At 35.1% G+C, this 23,971-nt stretch overlaps 1 protein-coding gene across 2 annotated transcripts in view; it reads left to right on the top strand.

Moving 5' to 3' along the window:
* The window catches only part of Klhl13 (kelch-like family member 13), a 167,164-nt gene that overhangs the window by 79,011 nt on the left and 64,182 nt on the right, over positions 1-23,971 (top strand). Inside the window, exon 1 of one of the 2 annotated variants that reach the window (XM_013019874.1) lies at positions 17,165-17,224. The exons of the other annotated variant lie outside the window; for it this stretch is intronic. The gene's annotated coding sequence lies outside the window, so the exon portion shown is untranslated. Of the gene's footprint in view, positions 1-17,164; positions 17,225-23,971 lie in introns of those variants that run through there. 2 annotated transcript variants of the gene reach the window in all.

Below are 23,971 nucleotides of genomic sequence, written 5' to 3'. Positions count from 1 at the left end.
TGTCATTTTCTATTTTGTCTGCAAGGAAATACATTGTTGGTTATAATATTTGAATGTTTCAAGATTCTTCAAATATGCTTTTAATCCAAGTAAATTAAAGCTATTTAATACAGCAATTTAGGAGATTAGAGCAAGAGAGAAGGTTTCAGCCCAAACTCATCCACAGTTCCCAATGATAGCTTAAGATTCTCTGATAATAATAGATTGTAGCCTCAAAGTTACACTTGGTTGCATTTGTTTGGCCAAATGCAAGAGTGACCTTAGGACCCTGGAAGTTGGCATTTGTTGAGGAAGGGCATGGTCAAATATCAGAACTCAGGTTAATTTTGGTGTTTATAATTTGTGTTCCCATTGAGCAAATGGGGCTAATGGTCCCCGCCTTTACAAGTATGAAATAAACCAGTATCTATGTAACAAAATATGTATTTTGAGAAATCATATAGTAAGGAGTAATAAAAAGTACAGGTACACAAATCCTATCCTAGCAAATCTGTCCAGAAAGTAAATTTACTAAAATAGATGTTTGACTGAGCAGGGCTATAATTTGGCTCTTGCTTAAAAAAAAAAAAAAACCACCAGTATTTCTCTGTTAACTATTGTGTTAGTTATTGATTTATGATTCTTCAACTTTAACTTCACTCTATAGGTCTTCTGTTTGTAAATGGACCTGAACTTGTTAACTATTTTGTTTCCTTGACTGTCTTGCCCCTGTAGTTTTGTCAATAGTGCTGGAAGGGCTTGTGGTGCTTAGTTTTGTTCCCTAGATTCTGTGTGCTTGTTCAGCAGGCTGTTCCTTGGACATCCTCACTAGTGTTTGTCTTCTGGTGCTCCCAGAGTCAGTTTTGTTGCAAAGTACATCCAGGGAGACACTTTCCTAAAGGCATATTTGGGGCAATGTTGCGTTTCTAGAAATTTCCAGTGTGTGAACATACCACAAACACCATGAAGTTGTGCTCTCTAAATAAGTTCTAGAAACCATTCCTGGCAAAAGGTATTTCCTTGAGTGTTCTGTCTAGTCCCTAAGGGTTGGTGGTTGCTCCTGATAGCTGTGATTCTTGTATTGGTTAAATTTTTTTAATTCTACTTACCACTAGCCTATTTCTCATCACTCCAATTATTTGTTAGTCCAATCTTTTTTTCACTGTTAAGTATTCCTTATATACAACTCTCTTAGTTCAAAATAATCTGTAATTTTCTCCCATGATTAGATCCAGACATGCACAGATATATGAAGTTCAAGATCTCTGGTCTGCTATGTATCACTTAAGGCCTATTCTTGAAGGAGGATATCATTGTACCTGCAGTAAAAATTAGACAACATATTTCAAATACTTTTTAGAAGAATCCCATAATATTGACAAATTTTCATATAGGGTCTCTGTGTACTTGTGTATTTGTCTCTTCTCAATCCTCACATCCCCCGCTTTCTTACTCTATTCTTAATATTCTTAATATTCTCCTAGATTTGTTGTATAACAAGTTATCACTTGATCTCTTTGGGTCACAGTTTCCTTCTTGGTAAAACAGAGATATGAAACAACACAAAGGAGGTTTGCAATTAGTGAAGAACCAGGCAAAAGTAAGGGGATATTGCTTATGTTATTAGCTTTCTCTTTCATGTAATTTTTTTTTGAGGTACTGGGGTTTGAAGGCAGGGCCTTGCATTTGCTAGACAAGAGCTGTATCACTTATCCCTACTTTCAGCCCTCATGTGCTAATTTTAAAATTCTATTTTATTTTACAAGGATTGAAGTATCTGAAAAGGTGTTTATAACTTATGTAAGAGATATGTAAATACATAGAATTATTAGAGGAGGCCGAGTTTACTGGGTACTAAAATAGGAGAACAAATAAGACTGCAGTAGACTTGACAATTAAACTTAACTGACCTGAGGATTTATGGTTTAGTTCCAAGGAGAGCTACCTGATCTTGAAGGATAAGTTTGCTTTTGCTAAACTGTTTGTGACACAAGGTGGCCTTGTGTTAGGCACTTTACCTATGTTATCATATTTAACTTTTACATTTTTTTGTTTCTTAAATCATTGTATTGTCTTGGACTTTTTTGAAAATATTTGGCTTCGCTGGATGCTGGTGTCTCACAGCTGTAATACTAGCTACTCAGGAAGCTGAGATCTGAGGATGGGTTCAAAGCCAGTTCAGGCAGGAAAACCTATGGGACTCTTATCTCTAATTAACCAGCAGAAAACCAGAAGTGGAGTTGTGGGTCAAAGTGGTAGAGTTCTAGCATTGAGGAAAAGGGCTGAGATACAGTGCCTAGGTCCAGTTCAAGCCCATGCCTGACAAAAAAAAATAAGAGTCAGTGATGGGCAATATAATATGGGACCTAAGAACTTGTAGTCTAAGCCTAAACATCAACATGCACACATTGCACACATCCTTGAAGTATGACATTTACTTTGCTGGGTGCCAGTGGCCCACACCTGCAAATCCTAGCTACTTATGAGGCTGAGATCTGAGGATCACAGTTCAAAGCTAGCCAGGGCAAGAAAGTACATGAGACTCTTATTTCCAGTCAACCATCAGAAAACCAGAAGCAGAGTTGTGGTTCAATGAGGTAGAATGCTAGCCTTGAGTAGAAAGCTGAGGGACAGTGCCAAACCCCATGACTGACAAAATGAAATTTGTTTGAGGACAGATTCGTGTTCATATGTTATTTTATTTGTTAGGAACCACTTCTAGTTTTGTGAGTCAATGGCAATAAAATATTAAGATAGAAAATTCTATTTCATATGCAGCCTTTTAGCTCCATTTGATTTTGTATCTATGAAAATCTGCATTTGAAAAAAGACTTGATTTTTTTGCCTTAGAACTAGACTATAAGGAAAGAAAGATAAGATAAAAATCTATATTAAAAAAGGAATATAGTTTGAGAGTGGGCCTATGAATTTCCAGAGAATGACATACTTGGTTGAATATAAGAGGAAATATAAGCTATTGTTTAACTTAGAGGTGATTACGCTGTGAATGGAGGGCATCCTGTCAATCACAGGATGAGGGCATCTCCCAGGGGAAAATGTTGCCAAGTGCAAGTGACCATGAATACTCACTAAGGCACTTGTCTTACAGCTTGCATTTCATGACATGCGCACTGAAGATACTCCGTTTTTCTCTGAGGAAGTCAAAGGATGAGCTTTCTGTTTTATTAGAAAACCCTTTTCAAGTTCTAATTTGTTTGTGATGAGTCTACACTTTGTCAGTTTGCTAATGAGATGGAACATTCTTCTTTCTTTGACAATCAAATATGTGAAAACTGTGCAGGTTTTAAGGAATGACTTCTGTTAGATCATGATTTTCTTAAGTGTAGTGGTCATACTACCAGTAGTATAGATACTACTGGAAGTACATAGACACACTTTGAATAGATTTTCCACATGCTTATTGCTTTCTAGTGCAGCATAGTTTTCATGCTGTGAATATTATCGCTGAAGTCAAGAAAAACAGGTAAGAACACTGCATCCAGACAGAGTGACTTACTGCTGTGATGCTCAGGCCTGCCCAAGAATGCATCACTACATTTTTTCTGGGATACAGCAAATCCCTACTTACAAAAATGGTTAATATTTAAATATACAAAATATTTCAACTGTATGCTATTGTAAAATGTAATCAGACTTGTGCTTTTTTTTTCTTTTGATGTTGAAGTCAATATTGATCACTAAAAAAGTGAGTTTTTTCAATGTATAAAAACAGATTGTTATTAGGGGTGGTTTTGACAAAATCAGTCATATGTAGATATGAAAACTAAATTTTATAATTTCAAGAATAATCTGTTACTCTTAAGGAAGGACCAACAACACACAAAACAATTATCCCACAGATATAATGAAAGTTCTATCTACAAAATTTATAGCTTCATAAGTATGATGAGAAAAACCGTAATTTACTTGCATGTCACATGTTTATAGATACAAATTCTGATGTGAAACTTTTCAACTCTAAGTATTGTTTCAAAGCAGACAAATGCACAAAGAATGTTATATGAAACCTTCCTGAACAGTTTCTCAAAGTTCAGTCTAGATCAGGTTTTACTTGTCATTTTGTTGTAGACAGGTATCAGCAGTAAAGGAGAAGGCTAACACATAGGAATGGGGTGAAAGGGACAAAATAATGTAATAGAGAGGATATATCATATGCATGTTTGGAAATGTCATAATGAGACTCCATTATATAAAACATATATACTAATAGTATTTTAAAAGTTCATCATATGATGTGTAATTTGACCTCCTAAGTATGTACACCAAAGAATTGAAAACTGATACTCAACCAAAGGTACATATGTGTTCAAGACAGCACTATTCACAATAATGAAAAGATAAAAGTAGAGAGTGTGAAGCAACTATTTAATGATTGAGAGTTTTGTTTGGGAATAATGAAAATATGGGACAATAAGTTATAGTGGGAGGTTCCACAATTTTCTCCTGTACTAGATTCCCTTGTGTTGTTTACTTTAAAAGCATGAATTTTATGTCACATGAATTTTTTTCCATTAAAATTTTTTTTTATTGTCAAGGTGATGTACAGAAGAGTTACAGTTACATAAGTAAGGTAATGAGTACATTTCTTATCAAACTTGTTAGCCCCTCCCTCAGTTTTCTCTTACTTTCCCTCCTTCTCAACCCCCCTCCCAAGTTGTACAGATAATTCCCAACATATTGTCTTGTTAATATTGCTGTTGCATTAGTTCCTCACTTGTTGACATGAAATTTTTTGTATGTGGAAGCTGGGATTTTAACTCAAGGCCTGTGCTTTCCCTTGGCTTTTTTCTTTTTCACTAAAGCTGGTGCTCTATCACTTGAGCCACAGATCTGCTTCTGGCTTTTTGGTGGTTAATTGGAGATAAGTGGCTTAGGGACATTCCTGTCTGGGCTGGCTTTGAACTTTACTCCTCCTGTCTCAGCCTCCTGATTAGCTAGTATTGCAAGCGTGTCAGGCTGCCACATGAATTTTATCTAAGAAAAGAGAGATTACCTCAACAGTGTGATATCTGCAGAGAATGGGATGAGGTAGGTTGTGTTGCAATTCTTACAGTGTATATATATATATATATATATATATATATATATATATATATATACACACTCAATATGTATCTTTTTACAGGTTGCTTTTCTTTGTGGTAAATTCTTTTTTTTTTTTGTAGTCATGGGGGTTTGAACTCTGGGTCTGGGCGCTGTCCTTCAGCTCTTCAGCTCAAGGCTAGCACCCTACTACTTGAGCCACAGCGCCACTTCCAGCTTTGTTTTTTTTTTTTTTTTGCTTACGTGGTGCTGAGGAATTGAACCTAGGGTTTCATACATGCGAGGCAAGCACTCAACTGCTGAGCCAACTTCCCCAGGCCTCTTTGTAGTAAATTCTATCACTTTTCCATTAGTAAAATAAAATTTCCTCTTAAGATAAGACAAATGTTAAGTTTAAAATTATTGATTTAAAGAAAAATTAAGCAACAAAGAAACAATAAAGGTGCCAGTGAGATGATAAATGAAGACAATTCACAGATGATTGAAAAAAATGGAAGCTTTAAGAAACACCATATTCTTTTTTTAGTAAGTTTTTTAATTGTAAAAATACTGTACAGAGAGGTTACAGTTACATGAGCAAGGTAATGAGTACATTATTAATTTTTAATGAGTACATATTGAGTATTTATATTCTTCAAAGTTGGTCAAGATTTTTTTAACCTGGAATTACTCATTTTCATAAAAGTGATAAGCTACAGCTATAAATAATTCTAGTAAGAGGTTGAATATGCCAATTTCTCAAACAGAGGACTAACAGATTGATGTCATGATTGGGAATGTTTGGCTACTAGCTAAGAAAATACATCTATCCACGGTCTCTATCATCTATCTGCGTATCTAACTATCTATGGAATGAACTTACATCTAACAGTAACAATTTAGGCATCACTAGTTGATAGAAGGTGGGTTGGTTAGTCACTATTTTAGAGAGAAGGCTGCTATTGGAATTAGAGATGCTCAGAAATAATAAGTCCAAGTACTATATTCAAGTATCATATCCTGTGGCCTCTACCTTTTTCTTGCTCCATACCTTGGCAGTCATCTGGGATCCCCCTTTTCCTTGCACCCTCACATTTGAAGATAGTATAGTATAAAACTTAAGGAAGTGAACATTAGGGCTTGAATTTCTTAGTTCAGAATTCAGGTTCAGTATTTATATATTGTGTGACTTTAGTTATGCCACTTCATTTTTCTGCACCTTAGTTTTGTTCTATGTAAAATGGGGATATTAAGGATGCTTACATTATAAGGCTGTGGAAAGGTTTAAGTTGAATGATTAAGTGAAGGAAGAGCTTTTAACACTGCTTGGTACGTAAGTACCAAGTAAGTGATCAACAAATGTTAGCTATTATCATCATCTTCACTATAAGTCATATGCATTTTATTTCCTAAAACTCATTTTGCATGTCCTTCAACAGCACTGCCTTACTTAAAGACCTTACGATGTTAAAATTTCAATTGTGCCAGATGGCTCATACCTGTAATCTTAGCTACTCAGAAAGCTGAGATCTGAGGATCACATTTTGGAGCCTGCCCAGGCGGGAAGGTTTGTGAGACTCTTATCTTCAATTAAGCACCAAAAAAAGCTGGGAGTGGAGCTGTTGCTGAAGTAGTAGAATGCGAGCCTTGAGCAAAAGGAAGGTGAGGGTCAGACCCTAGGCCCATAATTTAAGCTGCAGAACCCGCAAGTTTTCTTTCCATTATGCTCTTCCTAGTCTTGTATTCCCTCAGTCTGACTTGACTGCCTTACATGCTGTAGCTTATTGTATTTCAGCTTAGGTGTCGTCTCTGTGAACCATGCCCTTATTCCCTTGCCTTAGCCCAGTTATGGCTATTTCTGTGCATTTACATTGATTGCCTGGAGCATTACTTCATAGTAATATGACTACTTAATGATTCTTAGATAGTGAGCATTTTAAAATTTGGAACTGAATTTGCCTAGCTTTGATATAGCTGTCCCCTCTCCCGGTACAAAAATTGCTTATGCAATGCTCCAGTGGATGAATGAATGGATTTTGCACAATATGGAAAAATATACTTGAACATTATGTACTTGTGCTGCAAGAGTTGAGAAACAAAAGGACATTCTTTACATCAGCGTTGGAGCAAGTATATTAGGTGTCAGAAAGGTGTGGATAGTTCTCAAACTATAAATAATATTCTAAAAAGATTATTTGGTAATCATTTGTTTGGACATTACTTTCTTATACCTGACCCTTTTTGCACCTTCATTTACAAAACTTTATTCTCTGGGTATTTTATCTATGAAATTGACCTTAAAAAGGGTAGAGCGTGATTTGGAACTTAAGACACTGCCGACCCTACCTCTCCTCTGGTGGCTAACTTCCTTTAAATAGTCCTCAGCCAAGGGTTCTAAGGTTCCACTAGGATCTCTTCCATCTCTAGCACACTCCACTCACTCCTTAGGGTAACAGTTCTTTACTATTTGAAAAGACGTGATTGAACTCATTTACACTGATGTGTAAATAGCTAATCTCCGCTTCATCCTGGCAGCTATACTTATTAGAATTTGAACAGACTTTAGCTCCAAGGAACCAGTAATTGCTGGAATTTCTGGCAGTAATGCAGAGCAAACAATGGGGTGTGGGTTAAGTTTGGAAAGTGAGGGAATTCCACACCCAGCAGATGATATTTTGGGGCTAGGATAGCCATGACGAAAGCCTCATTTAATTTTTCCTTCTTCATCTTTCTCCTGCAGATCGTTCCAGTGTAGTCTTCATAAATTGACCATGAACTGCAAGTTGTATGATTTTTAGAAGAATAGCTGCACAGTAGTTCTGGGTGGTACTGTTACTCAATTGTACCCAAGCTAGGACCAACCTTAATGGGCAATAGGATTGAATAGAAAGGTGGTGTTGGGGTTGAGAGTTCCTTTAAAGTTAATTCTACAAAAACACCCACATAAAGTCCAGGAAGGGACAGAAGATTGAAATGATGGCAATGAAGAGGGCACAGTTAACTGAACTTTTGGATTAGAAAGGATGGGGTGTCAGCCTCAGTGTTGACTGCGATTCCAAACTAACCCATAAGGCCCTATATCCATCCATTCTTTCTTCCCACCTCTTTATCCTCTCCTGTCTCCTTAGAAATGTATCCAGACCTTTTTGCTTAAGCTTATTTTTCATATAGGATCTTACTTTTTTTTTGTTTGGGCCAGCGTTGAATTGCAGTCATCTTTCTTATGTTTCCTCTAAAGGTGGGCTTGAAAGTGTGAACCATCAAGCCTGTCTTGATGTTGAGATGGAATCCTTCTAACCTTTTGCCCAAGATGTCCTTGAACTATTATCCTTCCTATGTCTGCCTCCCGAGTGTCTGCAATTACAGACATGGGTCATCATATCTCACCTTATACTGTATTTCAGCATCCCCAAATTCAAAACCAATGTTAGCAGAATACTAGAAACAGATTGCAAGCCCATTTTTTTTTATTGTGAACATACTGTACAGAGGAGTTATAATTACATGAGCAAGATAATGAGTATATTTCTTATCAAGTATATTGCCTACTCCTTTGTTTCCCCTTCCCATCCCTTCCCATTTCCTCCCCCTCCTGTCCCCTCCTCAGCTCCAAAGTTGTAAAGTTCTTTTTTTGACATAACGTCTTGTACATCTCATTGTTGCAATGGGTCCACCTGTATCCCTATTTACACAATATTTTTCCCTTCCCCTCCACAAATTATACCAACATCAAATACAGTGAAAGTAGGGGTTATACCGTGGGGGAGGGACATATAAAGCAACAAAGAAATCATCTTATAAATGGGTTAGAAACAATCACCTGAAAGAAAAAAAAACATTTGAATACATATCTTAGGGTTCATTTCCCTAACATCAACTTATCTGACCATTTCTACTTGTTTATTTTCTTTTTAGTAAAAGCCCCCACCTCTTCTCATGGTCCTCAGAATACACTAGATGTAGTGGTAAATGATCTCCAGGAGCTGCCAGGCCCTTTCTCCCAGACTATGTCTGTTAAAAGCAGTTTGAAAATAAGCTCTTTTTGTGAAACCTACATGTATCTTATTCTTTGTATTTTACATTATGTTAATATCTTTGATATTTCTGCCCTGCCAGTCTGTGTAAATGAGGAGGAAATGAAGTGGGGAGACAGAGATTTGAGACAGGCCTAAATTATAATTTTCTGATTGGAACAGGATTCCCATGTCTTTAATCAGTGTATTTTTCCTTCAGTTTGCAAGTGAAAGGATCTTGTCAGCATTGTATACTTTCCTGTCCAGTGTTCACTGTACCATTTATATTACGGTATTGGCAATGTGCAGTGGCTTGCTTGGTTAAATTCACTATATATATATCCCCACACATATATAATGGATCAGTGGTTATCAAGATTGGATTTTGTGGTTTACTCTGTCATCATCAGTGGTAGCAACAGTAATTTAATAGTATCCAACAATCTAGAGAATAAGCTTTTTCTCTTTTTTTTTCCAAATACTAATCTGTAGAAATTACTATTTTAAAAGATGCTGTTTCATATTTTCAATAGTCACTGGTTTAGAAGGTGAGAAACCAGTGAACATGCCTTTCTACATTCTAGCTGTACCAGTTCTGTCTCTTGACTTAGAGAAGAGATGGCTGATATTTTCTTCCTTTTTCTAGAAGTGTTCTCTTGCTCAGTTCAGTGACTGAATCACCCACTCTCTGACTATCTAGTGCCCAGGTGGTGTATATCTACTGTGTGTATTTACTATGCTGCACACTTTGCCACACACACACACACACACACACACACATCAGAGAGAAAACACACATTCTTTGTAACTGTAGTCTTTGATTTCTTCTTATTCATATGTTAGTTTGGGGGAAGATAAGCTCATTTAATTATTTCTTGTTTTATTATCAAAAAAGTTTTCTTAGAAATGTAGGAGGAAAGAACCTACCTACTTCTGTGGACTTGTTAGGATGAAAATTTCTTCCTCCAATTGTCTTATTATATGATAAGCAATGAGTTACATATAGTAAAAGCATATGGAGACCCATCCTCAGATCTCAATAGTTCATAGTCGAGGGAAGAAAGTCACAATCTAAGGAACTATAATAGGAGACTAGAACCCTATGCTTGAACAGTCTAAGGAATGTATGGAAAGGTTTCAGGGAATGGGATATGCTGGAATACTGAAGCATGAGTAGAAACTTGCTTGGTTGACAAGGAGAAGAGAATTACAAGTGGGAGCAAAAGAAAACCAGTGAGGCCTAATAGAGTAGGCCCTGCTTGAGGTCTAAAGAGATTGATGGTTGCTTAGATGAAATGGAGGTTTGGGAATTGACTTTAGGGATTTCTAGCAACTTCTCTAATATGGCCACTCCATAGCTTTAATGAACTGCTTTCTCTTCCTTCTTCCAGCCCTTTTACATTCCCATGAATAGCATGTGAAGAGCCTTGTGTATATATGTGTGTGTGTGTGTGTGTGTGTGTGTGAGAGAGAGAGAGAGAGAGAGAGAGAGAGAGAGAGATGGGGGTGTGGTTTAGAAGTAATATTTATAGTTTCCTATAATAAATGATACAAGACAGAGTAGACTAATGAATACTGAATTAATGTCAGGACAAGCATTCCTGTTTTCCATTTCCTTCAACAGCTCTCACCTAATCAAATTCATTTAACACTTTGTTTTTTTTTTTTTGCTGGTAAGGTGGGAACGTTAACACTTCATTGCCTACCTCTGGATAAGGGTAAAAATGAAAATGTGACCCTTAGGAGGTGTTATAAAATATTTTACTTGTAATTTTTCTGATGGAATTTAAATTTCCTTTTAAAACAAGAAAAATATCTTTGGTATATCTGGATAGAAGAATTAGGTTAGAAAATAACTGACAAATAAAAACATTCTTATTTCTTTTTTAGCCCAATAAATCTGTTCTTATTCTTTAGAATTTCCCTTACTTAAATTTCAAACTAGCATGATAAAGACTTAAAATTACTGATATTCTAGAACATATATCTTAGCTACTTTCAGATTCTTACCATACCTAAGTCATAATTGATTTAAGATTTAGGTTAGACTCTACCATTTGAGCCACAGCTCCATTTCACACTTTTTGTTGGTTAATTGTAAATAAGAATCTCGAACTGAGAACGTGCGTTAGTAGTAGAATATTTGCATGAAGCTCTGTATTTGTTTCCTTAGTACCACATAAACAGAAAAAGCTAGAAGTGGAGTTGTGGCTCAAGTGGTTGAGTGCTAGTCTTTAGCAAAAGAAGTTCAGGGACAATGCCCAGACCCTGAGTTCAAGCCCCAGGACTGGCAAAGAAAATCTCACCGATTTCTCTGCTCAAGCTGGCTTCAAACTATGATCCTCAGATCTCAACTAGGATTATAGGCATTAGACCAATGGTTCCCAGCCATCTTGCTCAGTTTTTACATCAGAAAACATTTTTTTGGGGGGGGGGATCCAGTCGTGGGCCTGAACTCTGGGCCTGGGCGCTGTCCCTCAGGTCTTCAGCTCAACGCTAGAGTTCTACCACTTGAGCCACGGTGCCACTTTTGGCTTTTTTCTTTTTGCTTATGTGGTACTGAGGAATTGAACCAGGCCACTTTCCCAGCCCCATATTGTTTTTTAAATCTATTTTTTTCTTTGTTATATTTGCCTTTGTTATGTGAAAAACTGTTTATAAAATGTATTGACCCACATCAACTGCATGTGGCTGGATGTCAGCAGTAAGCCTCTTTTACTGTGTTTCTTATTTGTTAACTTACCTGTGTTAAAGAAAGGATTAACTGAGATAATATTTTTAAATACATTTAGTAGAGGTCCAGAAGCATAATAAAACTAGTAAATAGTAAGTAGTTAAAATATTTAGGTTAATGAAACATGGACTAGTTTATTTTATAATCAACTTTGGATAATTACTATTAACTAGTTGGTTGTACTCATGAGTTTCTGCCCATCATTTGTGGTGCTATATAGTTGGGTGATCTGAATTTTGTTCCACTGTATAGACATGTATGAAGGTTGATTCATTCAATTGACATTGGGAAATTATGGAACCCTGTCTTCTGCCTCCTTTGCCAGTTTTTCCTAATCCATACAAAAATTACTAGTAGCAATAAAGGACATTGCTACCTGTGTTCTTTCCTTTGACTACATATCCTTAATAGCTTAAGTGGCAATATAACTGACACTTGATAATTCAATTAAATATGAATTTCTGGACTCTGGGAATATGAGTGATTGCTCTGAATACGAATACTCACAGCAACCCTCTTTAAACCAATGATTCTTGAAATCTGTTATCCATAGATAGAAGGAGGACACACAACCCTACAAACCACCTAATTTACCTTCATGTAGAAAGACCAAGAGTTTTGTTGTGAATGAGATAAGGTGATATATTAAAAAGAGGTAAATGAATTGCTTATATGGAACTAACGTAGACTCTGTCATACAGTCACTAAGACAATAGGGGACACTTCTCGACTTGGTGGTAATATCCCCACCCCCTTCTTTCCTTTTACAACTTTGAGATAAATTATTCATGCAAATTTGAATAATTTGACTAGAATACCTATTCTGGTCAAAATACTTATAATTTTTTTTCCTTCTTATGCCTGAAGGAAATAATCTGGTAATTGGTCTGTTTTCTAGACATTATTTTAATGTTTTTAAAGCTATGATACAATTGATACATATTTAAGAAAAATCTTCTGAAGACTAGTCAATTGAATCATTTTTATGTCTTCCTAATTACTGCCTTTTTTTGAAGATTACTTGAGAAAATGTGGCGCATCTCCAAAGTTGCCTCTTTTTTGTTCTGAATTTTTTTCTTTGCAAGTTAGTGGAAAGGGAACTGGTCAGATTTTGCACTCAATAAAAACAAAGGGAGGCATAAACAGCTTTCTTTCATCTGGGAAATCTTAAGTCATTGAGAACATGCTTTCAACTATTAACTACTCTTTGAAATTATTGGCAGACTCCTCTTGATTCACTTTAACATAAAAATGGTTGACTAAGATAAAATATTTTTTATTGTGTACACAAATGAAAACATAATGGTTTTTGCATCATTGCATAAATCTAAGAGATTGTGCATACATAAAAAGGATGAGACAAAGCTGAGTAGTAAATGCCAAAACAAACAAAGCTTGAGTACTTACTATTTGACACTAAGTGTAATGGGCTGTGATTCCATCCAGTGAGAATAATAACTGTTCTTCTGATACAGCTTCTTCCTCTTGTCCTAGATTCATCTCTCAGCAAACACTATTAACCCTTGTTTTAAAAAAGTGCTTATCACACTGTCTTCTTACACTTAGACACTCTGTGTTAATAGTTCATCCCTACAATGGATCACTGACTCCCATTACCATCTGTTTTTGTGGTCTTCATGAATTCTTTGTGTTTATTGTATGGACCTTCAAATGAATTATTTTTTTGGTTTAGTACAAGTAAACTTACAGGTTTATTTTTCTGGAGGCTATAACTCCATCATTCAGTGATTGTATAGGCATCCATTTGTCATCAATTCTCTGGAGTGTGTTTTAAAATTGTATTTGTTATTGTTATCAAGTACTTGTACACAGTGGTTACCATTCAACATCTCAGTATACAAGTACAATACATCTTGAGCAATATCATTCTTTTTTTTTTTATCATTTCCCCCCATCCTTCCAAACCCAACCCTTCCCTTCAGTTTTCCTTGTTTTATAATTCTTAATTCTTGATTTGAATTCTGGAGTTTGTCAACTGGACATGTGATATACACATCCAGGAACATTACACAGCAACACAAAGTTGCTGTTTAATAAAGATTCTGCCCTTTTAACATTCCATATATTTTCTTTTTGAGGCCTGGGAGTGGTAAAAGAAGGTACTAAACTTAGAAAGGTAGTTTCTGGGGCCCACTTGCCCTCAATCTCTGTCCTTTGCCTTATTGTTACTTCCCCACCGTCCTGTTTCATATTATGGACATAGGAGCTACAAGATCTCTTGGACATTATGTGCTAAACTTTGGGAAGAACACACTGTGTAATGAAAAAGTGTTAAGAGAAAATTGTAGGGTTAGTTTACCATAGAAAATATCACTGATGATTTAGAATGGAATTTGAGGTGGTCCTAGAAGGATGAGCTAAGTTCAGAAAAAGGAAGCAGAGAAAAATTTCATTAGAGGAGGACCTCTGGAACAAAAGTGAGATGGATGCTGGTGTTCTAGGTTACAGTGGGAGCAAACTGGAAGAATAGGTAAGTTTGTGTGTATGAGGTGTTAGACTTTGTTTCTTGATTAATGATTTGATTGATTACATTCACTCAACAAATGGTTTCACATAATCCACAGGATAAAAGTCCAACCTCTTCCCTGTTGTGTGCTGGCTTCTGCATACTGTAAAATTCACTGCCCTCAATACCATGAAGCCTCTTTTCAGTCATATTGAATGCTTTGGTGATGCTCACAGTACATTACAAATGTCTACATTCCTATAGACTATTTTCTTCTGGTCTACCTGATGAATTCTCCATTCTTAAGACTTAGCTGAAAAAGAATTTCCATTATGTCTCGGCTACTGTAAAATAGTTGAGACTATACTATTAAATACTCTATCTAATATTTATTGTTGTTAGAGTATATAAGCTCACACATCCGGAGCTTTTTGAGAGTAAGAGTGTGTCTAATTTTGTGACTATCACCAAGTGTAGTACCTAGCATAGCTAATTAAGGAAACAAGTAATTTTTGAGTGCAATATTTAGTTTACATTGTATATAGTTTAATTTTAAAAGAGTGATCTAAGAACAATGTGATTTATAGATTGAAGACAGGAAATGCAGAGAGACCAGTTACATGTGCCTTTTTTGCAGTAGAAGATCACAAGGGGTTAATTTTTTTTGGAAGAAGACTTTTTTTTTTTAAGGTAAGTGTTAATGACTGGCTGCTAAGGGCAAGAGAGAGGAGAGAGTTAAAGCCAGTGAAGATTTCAGATATGACAATTCACAAAACATTGACTTTTGCAGAACATAAAGTTACTTTCAGGCAATTATGTTTTCTTCCCCCTAAGTCAGACCTCCTGGTGTTAATTGTTGTCTCACTCCACCTTTGCTCTCAAAATAAAACACTTTGTTCCCGTTCAGCTTCCTAGAATGAAGCTCAAAACTCATGTGCTTCTCATTTTCATGTCTGATCAGGAGTTTAGATATGAAATATAAATAGGTCAACTACAATGACTCCAATTTCCTATGGAGAAGGTGTGCAGTGCATAGGTTTTGAATATGTAAAGCCTGCTTGTGCTTTTGCCAGCAGCGTCTGAAGTGCTATACCAGGCAGATACACTGGGGTGCGCTACTATGTAGCAGAGCTGTGCATCACAGCTCTTAACTTTAAAACTCCAGAGAATTTGATGAGAGAGGGATCCACAAGAACATGACAAATGATGAGAGTTCAAACCTTAAGAGAAAAATGGGCTTATTGGTAAGAGACCTTTCTTTTCCTTTATTTACTGCTGTTACTTATTCATTAAAATAGCAATCCTGTTATTTTCTGTTGTGGCTGTGAAGCGGTATACAAAAATCAATTTTATATGTATTGTAGAATTCAGGAGACATATTGGTAACCATGTAAAAATCATAGGGAGCTTGTGAAAAGCTTGATTTTTGCATAAAATCTCTCAGGAGATTTTATTTGACTTCGGACTATAACATATTTATATATCTTAAATGCAATGCAGGTTAAGAAATATATATATTTAAAAAGTTAAAATAAAGAATAGTGACTTGTGTAGAGATGAATAATTTCACTCAGTTACCAGAAGGTGGCACACCAGATTTTTCTTCCTTACACAAAGAAAAAGAATAATATTAATAGGAATATAAAATAAGCTGTATTTAAAGATGTTTTAATGTATTTTAAAGCAAGAAAATAATATAATTGTTATTTTCTTGGTGTAGTTCAATGCTAGAACATGACAAATGTGAATTTAACATATTGTACCTTTTTATCGTGGAATAATAATATTTGTGTGTATAGCATTTTAAAAGTAGACTTTGAAATAGTATTGTCATTAAGGACATGCTGCTTTGAATATACTCTTGTAGGGAAGAAATAAAATACTTACTAGCCACATTTTTTCATAGAAAGTCATATTTAGGACAACATTTTGAATGGTGTCTTTGTCAAGGACTTCTTAAAGATACTATTAAGCTCCGAGTGATTTAGTTATGACTTTAATAATGCAATAGTGTTTGTGAGATGACCCAGGAAAAATCTGAGAGTTTATTTTGAGGAAAACGTTAGATAATGTTTACTTTCTATAAGCTAATAACAGCACAAATGCCATAAATGTAAATTAATTAAATACTGTGCTAGAGCTCCTCAAACATCTGCCAGTATATTGTGAATATTTTTCAGAGTTGACTGTTGTCCATATATAATATACTGCATTGCTTTTGTAGCAGTCTATTTTTAAAACTGCATTCCTAAGGCAGTATTAGAACTGTGTCTATCCAGTGTTTATTTTCGTGTATGAGCCTGAAGGAGCTAGCTATGTCACAAAAATCTAACAAAAATCAACTCTTTTGGTTACAAGTGTGCCTATTTATATGTTTTTATTAATTATAAGCAGGATGAAAAAAAATAGTAGTAAGTGAACCTAGAAGAACATTAGCCATCTGTTCTCTGAAAGCTTATAATGTGTGTCATTTGCTTTCAGGTTTTTAATGGCAAAGCAGTATATTAGCAAAGAATTGACCTTTAGGCTTAAAAAGCTCGAAAATGACAAATTATTCCAAATGCTGAGTATATATTTACTGGGCAAGTGTTTCTTTGTGACCAGATTTAATGAGTTTAGTCTTGTAGATCAGCTACAAATAAATGTTGTACTTAACGTCAATCTTTATTTCAGTGTTTCTGAAATATTATGAGAGCATTTAAAAAACAAATCAAATTTTATTTTCTAGCTAAGGTTTTAAAAATTAATTTACATCATTTTAAATTGTTCTGTGTGGCTTCATTTGTTCAGGATTTATAATTATGCTTTATTCATTTATAACTAAAATACTTCCAGGATATGCTTTGAAAATTTTGAACTAAATGCAATAAAGCCACAATTAACCAGTGTTTTTGTTTTTGTTTTTTTGCACTCCACTTTCAGGAGACGGAGGCAATTGTCTTTAAAACAAGCCGATTTCAAGGATATATTCAAAAAATCAACTTCAGGGTATGTCCAAGGGTCTGCATTTTCCTTTGCCTTCTTTTCAATGAGAATTTATTTTCATGAGAGACCCTAGGCTAGAAGATAGTTATCAAATACAATTTTAGTGATGTCACAGGTATTGTGTTTATCAGAAAATTTATTTTAAATATCATACATTCTTATACAATCCAGTTTGCATTACATTTTCCAGTCTATTTTCATAAATGTATGTTCATTTGGCTTTCATCTCATTGCAGTGAAGGAACAGCAAAGGAGATTTTCCCCTAATTTATAAATGAGACAGGTAACACTGGAGATCCTAAAGCTAATTATTGACAGAGCTGTAACCAGATCACAGGTGCCTGCTCTATCTTCTTTTGCATTCTTCCCAAATGGAAAAAGTTTGAAACAAGTTTTTAACCTTTACATCTCCATTGCACAATCCATATGATTTGTTACTACATTTTTTTTGCACAATCACTATTATTTGTTAGTACATTTTTTCTAATTCTTTTTTTTTTACAGTGAAAGCAGGGGTTATACTGTGGGGGACATTTTTTCTAATTCTTGTACCTCCTAATTCCCCACTCTGTATCTGTCTGCCTATGTGTGCCTATCTGTTTGCCAGTTGGACACCTTGCTTTCAGATTCTCCTAGACTTGGAAGGCTTTGGAGTGTGGGAGGGCAAGATAATGACTGTGGACAGTTTGGCTAGACAACTGTTAGGAGCAGCCAATGTTGATATGCTAAGGAAGGCCAGGAAGTGAGAGAACAAATATTATTGTAGTTGGGGTAGGAGTTAATAACCTTGACTTGAAAACCATGTTTCTCCAAGTCTAGTAGACCTGGTGTGATGTCAGAATACTTGTTTAAAACAGAGTATGGGTGCCCACCTCCAGATTCCCATGTTTTAGTCACTTTCAAGTGATGCTTAGCACACTAATGTTTGAAAACATTTCCCTTAAAGGCATAAAACTTGTCTCTCTTGACTGTTGCAAGAAAAGAGCCCCTTTCCTTTCCACGACTCTGGACTCTGTGTTTCCTGTCAAAGCATATCAACTAAGGTAGTGGTAAGGACAAGGGGTTGGGCTGGTGAAGCTGCAAAATGATAGGCAGTATTTGTGTACATGATGGTATCTGTCAGATACATAATTATAGTAGCTAATACGTAGTTTTAAAATTGTGTTATTTTTGAAAGGCTTATGTGCATTTTTAGACTTGAAGAAGGTAAAATGCAGGAAGATTTCCACCAGAAGGTGAAAATAATTTTCCATATTTTAATAGGTAATTTTTTCCATGTGTTTTTTATTTTAGAACAATTTTGAAAGACTTGTCTATAAAATAACATTATCTAAAGGCTTATATAGTTAAGGTTTTACTGTATCACTATATTTATTCACACTTGTGTCTCATATGTGAGTATTCAGTCTGCCTGATTGGATTGTGAGGAACTTGTAGTCAAGATACTGTACTCCTCTCTCTCTTTCTCTCTCTCTCTCTCTCTCATATATATATATATATATATATTTATATATTAGGATTTGAAAGGCTTTTATTTTTTTAGCCCATGTTATACCATTACTGTCTTTATTACTTTCATACTCATTCTGTAGGAGTCTTCCTTGAACCCATTGGCAGCAACCTTTAGCTTATTCCTCTAGTCTTCTCTATATGTGTAATATCTAGGAGAATCATATGTTTTCAGTACTTACTGATGGTTGTACTAATTTAGCATGCACCTCCTCACTAGGTGTTTTGGGCTAGGCCCAGTGAATTGATTGACTTTGGTATTTGTGATGTGTAAGAGTTTGTGTTACATTATGCTTAATATACTAAAGAGGCCTCAGTTGAAACGTGCATTTTTAATTGGCAAATAAGAAAGCACGGTCTTAGTTAATAACTTTGTTAGTGTTTTTTTGTTTTCAGGTTAACTTCAGTCTTCCATCTTTGTCCTTTTTGAGATACAAGTTTAGTTGTTCTATACATTAGAAAGCGGAATCTCAAAGGTTGGCATTTGTTGTTTATAATGTCTGAACAGTATCATAAGAAGTTACAAAAAATAACCAGAACTTGTAATGAAAGGTTTATAAAAATGCTCAACAGTGTCTCTTACTTAGATCAAGCTAGATAAGAAATGAATGAATAAATATATACTAGCCAAAGGGAAGATATATTTCACTGAAGGTAGCTTCAGAAATCCATGAGAAATAACTGATTATTGAAAACACATATTTGGTTTTGAAGACATGAAATCATAGTTGAAGCAGCCAAATTTAGAAAGGTAGTCAGGGAACTCATGTTTAAATCACGTTTAGCTTAAACCTAGGGTGAACCTAGGAGATGAATTCTGTTTCTACTCAAAATTTCCTTTTCATGAGATAAAGGAAAAGAAATGGCTTATCAATTGGAAAACCATTGAATCCAAATAATAATATTAGACATAATAACAAAACAATGATGTAGTTAGGTCATGACACATGGATGGACACTTTTTAATAATGTACTACTGATATGTTACATCACAGAATTTTAATTGAATTGTTGTTTGCAGGCATAGCTATTTTATTTTTTGTTTCTTTTTTCATCTATTTTTGAAATTTTTTTTTGCCAGTCCTGTTGCTTGAACTCTCTTTGTGCTCAAGGTTAGCACTCTACCACTTGAGCCACAGAGTCACTTCTGATTTTTTTTCTGAGTAGTTTATTGGAGATAAGAGTCTTATGGACTTTCTTGCCCAGGCTGACTTTGAATCATGATCCTCAGATTTTAGCCTCCTGAGTAGCTAGGATTGCAGGTGTGAGCCACCAGAATATTTTTATAATCCTAAGTAGTTGTACAGAGGAGTTGCCATTCACCAAAGATGCTTATGAATTCAGTACTTCTTGACCAATGTCACCCCTTTCAACATTCTCACCCATCCCTCCCAACCCATCCATTCCCTTATATTAATTTTAGGTTATGTATTTCATTTTTTGCCATTTAACAAAGCAGGTTATCTGTGCAATGCATCTGGATCTATGTAGACATAGCTATTTTATTTTATTTTTTAGCTATTTTAAATAACATGCCACTCAGCTCACTCCTATAATTTAGACTTTTTCAGTAAAACTTTTTCTATATCTTTTACCTGTTTTAGAGAACTCAAAATAACCAAGGAGAATTCCAAATTTGAAAATGAAATATTTTCATGAAAATGTGAATGTTGACCGAATTGCTTAGTAACTTGAGTATGGGTTAGATAAATACCATTATTATGAACTCTGATCTTAAGATATCTACCTAACCTTGTCTATCATAATGGATTCCTAGGTTCCAGTTTGACACTGAGTTGTCTTTGAAATATGAAAGTTTCTCATTTGTTAGGTAATTATGTAAATTAAACGTTTTAGTTTTAGCAAAAAAATTTAGATACTACTTCTTGTGGATTGTATGTGTAGGAAATTTAAAACTTTAATGATTGGATATGGCAAAAATTTTAAGGCAATTGTGTATATAGGTCCTTTTCATAGAAAGTTTGAAGAATTCATTACTGTACTGTGGCTTCACTGCTATTTGTAACCTAGACTTACCAATGGAGATTGGAAGAGACTAAACAACCAGGTAATTTTCATTTTTGGCAATAATGCTGATGGTTCACATGTGGATGTAATAACTCTTTGAAAATAAATGCATTTTTCAAAGAAGTAGCATTTTGTTAACTTAAATTGGAATGTTGAAGAAAAGTACTATTTGAAATCTGTTTTTAATAAAAGATTAGGTGTTTTTAAAGTAGTGTACAACATAGAAAATACCGAATTTCTGTAATTGCCATATATTTGTGATTTGACACATAATTTTTTATTATTGAAAAGTTTTTCAAATCATAAATACACATTAGAAATTGTTCACACTTACCAAAATATTGCAGAATTTATAAATGTAAAGATTATGGTGTCTGTTATCTTCACTTAACATTGGTGGTCTTACTTCCATATTTGATGCTACCAAAATTAAATCAAAGCACTTCAACTATTTGAAAGTATGAATATATTTTTTCATACTCTCAACTGTTTGTTTGCATTGTTTATCTTATTTTAATTATTTTAAAATTTGAACTCATGACCTTATGCATACTAGGTAAGTGTTCTACTACCGAGCCATATCCCTAGCTTGCAATGTATATTTTACATGCACTCTCATTTTAACTTTGCAAATTTGATGTAAAACATATCACTAATGCTAACAGGAGTGTGCTGTTTTATTTGCACAAAGTACTTTAAGGAGATAGCTTAGGAAGTTGCTGAGACATGACTAAGCAAGTAAATGATCATTATCTGTGGTGAGAGCAAACTTTTTTATTAGAGCAATTAATGCAAATAAGTCTGTATTTTAGATAATTTTCTTTGACATGCACTTATTTTTTAACCATATAATATCTCTGTTGTCTGGTTTCTCATTCCTGTGGAAATGTCTGAGTGAAACAACTTAAAAGGAAATGTTCATTGGAGCTCGCACTTTCAGAGGTTTCAGAGCAAGGTTGGGAATCCATTGTTTTGGGCCTAAATCAAGGCAGGATACCACCGCAATGGGAAGGGGTGGCAGAACCTACTTATTTCATGGTGGCTAGGATACAAACATCAAGAGAGAGGAAGAAGGGTTGGATAAGGTGCATCTTTCCAAAACATAACTTCAGTGACCTACTTCTTTTTTTAAAATTTTATTTTATTGTAATGATTCTGTACAGAGGGATTACAGTTACATGAGTGAAGTAATGAGTACATTTTATGTCAAACATTGTTATCCTTTCCTTTGTTTTTCTCCTACTATCCCTTCTCTCCCCCACCTCCCCCGTTCCTTCCCCCCTAGAAGTTGTAAAGTTCATTCCCAACATAGTGTCTTGTGAGTATCATTGTTGCAATAGGTAGTCCTGTGTTCTTGTTTCAACATTTTTAAAATTTTCCTTCCCCTCTCCAAATTAGATAAATTTATATACAAGATGCAGGGTACCACTTCTTCTAACTAGGCCCCACCTCCCAATGCTTCCACCACCTCCCTAAATGTTACCATGAGCTAGGGACCAAGCCTACAACACACAAATCTGTGGTGGGACATTCCATTGTTCAAACTATAAGAAAATGGACATATTTTCATTTTAAGGATTTTGTAGCTTAAAATTAACAAATTGTTGCCTGGCACTGATGGCTCATGCCTGTAATCCTAGCTACACAGGAAGCTGAAGTGTGAGGATCATGATTTAAAGCCAGCCTGAGCAGGAAAGTCCTTAAGACTTTTATCTCCAATTAGCGTTTTTCAGCAGGGCTAGCTTGGAACCATGGTAATTCTACCTGTAACTCCAGCATAACTGGGAATCGTAGGCATATGCCACCACTGTCCAGGTTTTCTATTGAGATGGAAATCTTACTTTTTGCTCAGGCTAACCCGAGGAAATGAAATCCTCCTTGTCTGTACAGCCCCTGTAGTCAGGATTATATGTGTTGAGGCACAGCGTCAAGGATTCTTCATTAAAAGAAAAGTGGTAATTTGGTTCAGGCATCTGATTTAACATGGTTTTAGCTCAAAGTATGGCATTAGCATGGCTTATTTTTGGAGCATGGAATATAATTTCTCAATTTGATGCTTCTAAATGGTCTGTTTAGACTGCTTTTATTCCAAAGATGTTCAAATGGTAGTACAAAGCAGGTATGTAAATATTATATATTTAAAAACCATTGACTTCAAGTACCATCATCCCTTCCTTACAAACGCTCTGGTTTTGACTTTAAAGTATTACTAAATATATGGGAATTTTTTAAGATATTCAAGGGTAAGAGAAAAGAAAAACCAAAAAGGACAAAGATATTGCCCAAAAACAGAACAAAGAAAGAATGGCAAGAACTTCTGAATTTCTTATTGAGATTTACTCCCAATTTTCAGCTTCAACAAGAGAATGAGTAGTCAGAGTCTACCAGTCCTTGAATCCCCATCAACTAGATCCTGTACTGTGCTTTATATCTAATCTTTGTATTTTTGACACTCATCCCAACTTCTACCATATTCCTGTTAATTTCTTTCATTTGACTGCCAACTTTAAAATGTTTTGTAAATAGCAGGAAATACTACCATTCTGGTTTTCCATTCCCTTTCAGCCAATAATTTTTCTTCCTCCTCACTCACTACCTGTCTTCTTTGATTCCTTACTTACGTTTCTGCCTCTTTACTCACTGTTATATTGCTGTTCTGTCCCTTCCCAATTTAGTACCCTTCCTGGTCATTTTAGTTTGTAAAAATGGGAGAAGTCCTGCCCTTCACATTACTTATAATTCATGGAATGAAGAATTCTCTATTGATAATCACAGTTGTAGCATTATGTTCATTTGCATTATGGAAGAGCTAGAAACTCTTTCAGGTCATAGTCATAACAACAATAGAGTATGTTTTTATGGATCCTTTGTAGGACACAAAGGATACATGTAGACCTGTTAAGAAAATTTCCAGTATAGAACTTTCCAAGGGGTTCTTTGTGAGAAACATTTGGGATTTTCCATTCTAAAGTTAGCAGGGCTTTATGTTGTTATGTAGTAAGAAATTTATGCTTTACTTTACATTTGATTTTGCATAAACAGAGGGCACACACACACACACATATATATATAATCATAATATATATAAATGGTAAACAAAATGTATGTAGCCATAAAGGTGAATGTTTTGGTTTCCTGGAAGAAGGAACCCTTAATATTTTAAGCAATTGTATCTGTGTCTTAGAATTTTTTTGTGTGTGTTAAAGATTTAAT

The sequence above is a fragment of the Dipodomys ordii genome, unplaced genomic scaffold, assembly GCF_000151885.1.
Source record: "Dipodomys ordii isolate 6190 unplaced genomic scaffold, Dord_2.0 Scaffold47, whole genome shotgun sequence".
Lineage (NCBI taxonomy): Eukaryota > Metazoa > Chordata > Mammalia > Rodentia > Heteromyidae > Dipodomys > Dipodomys ordii.
The sequence above is the reverse complement of the archived record's forward strand: the minus strand, read 5'-3'. Positions and strand labels throughout refer to the sequence as shown.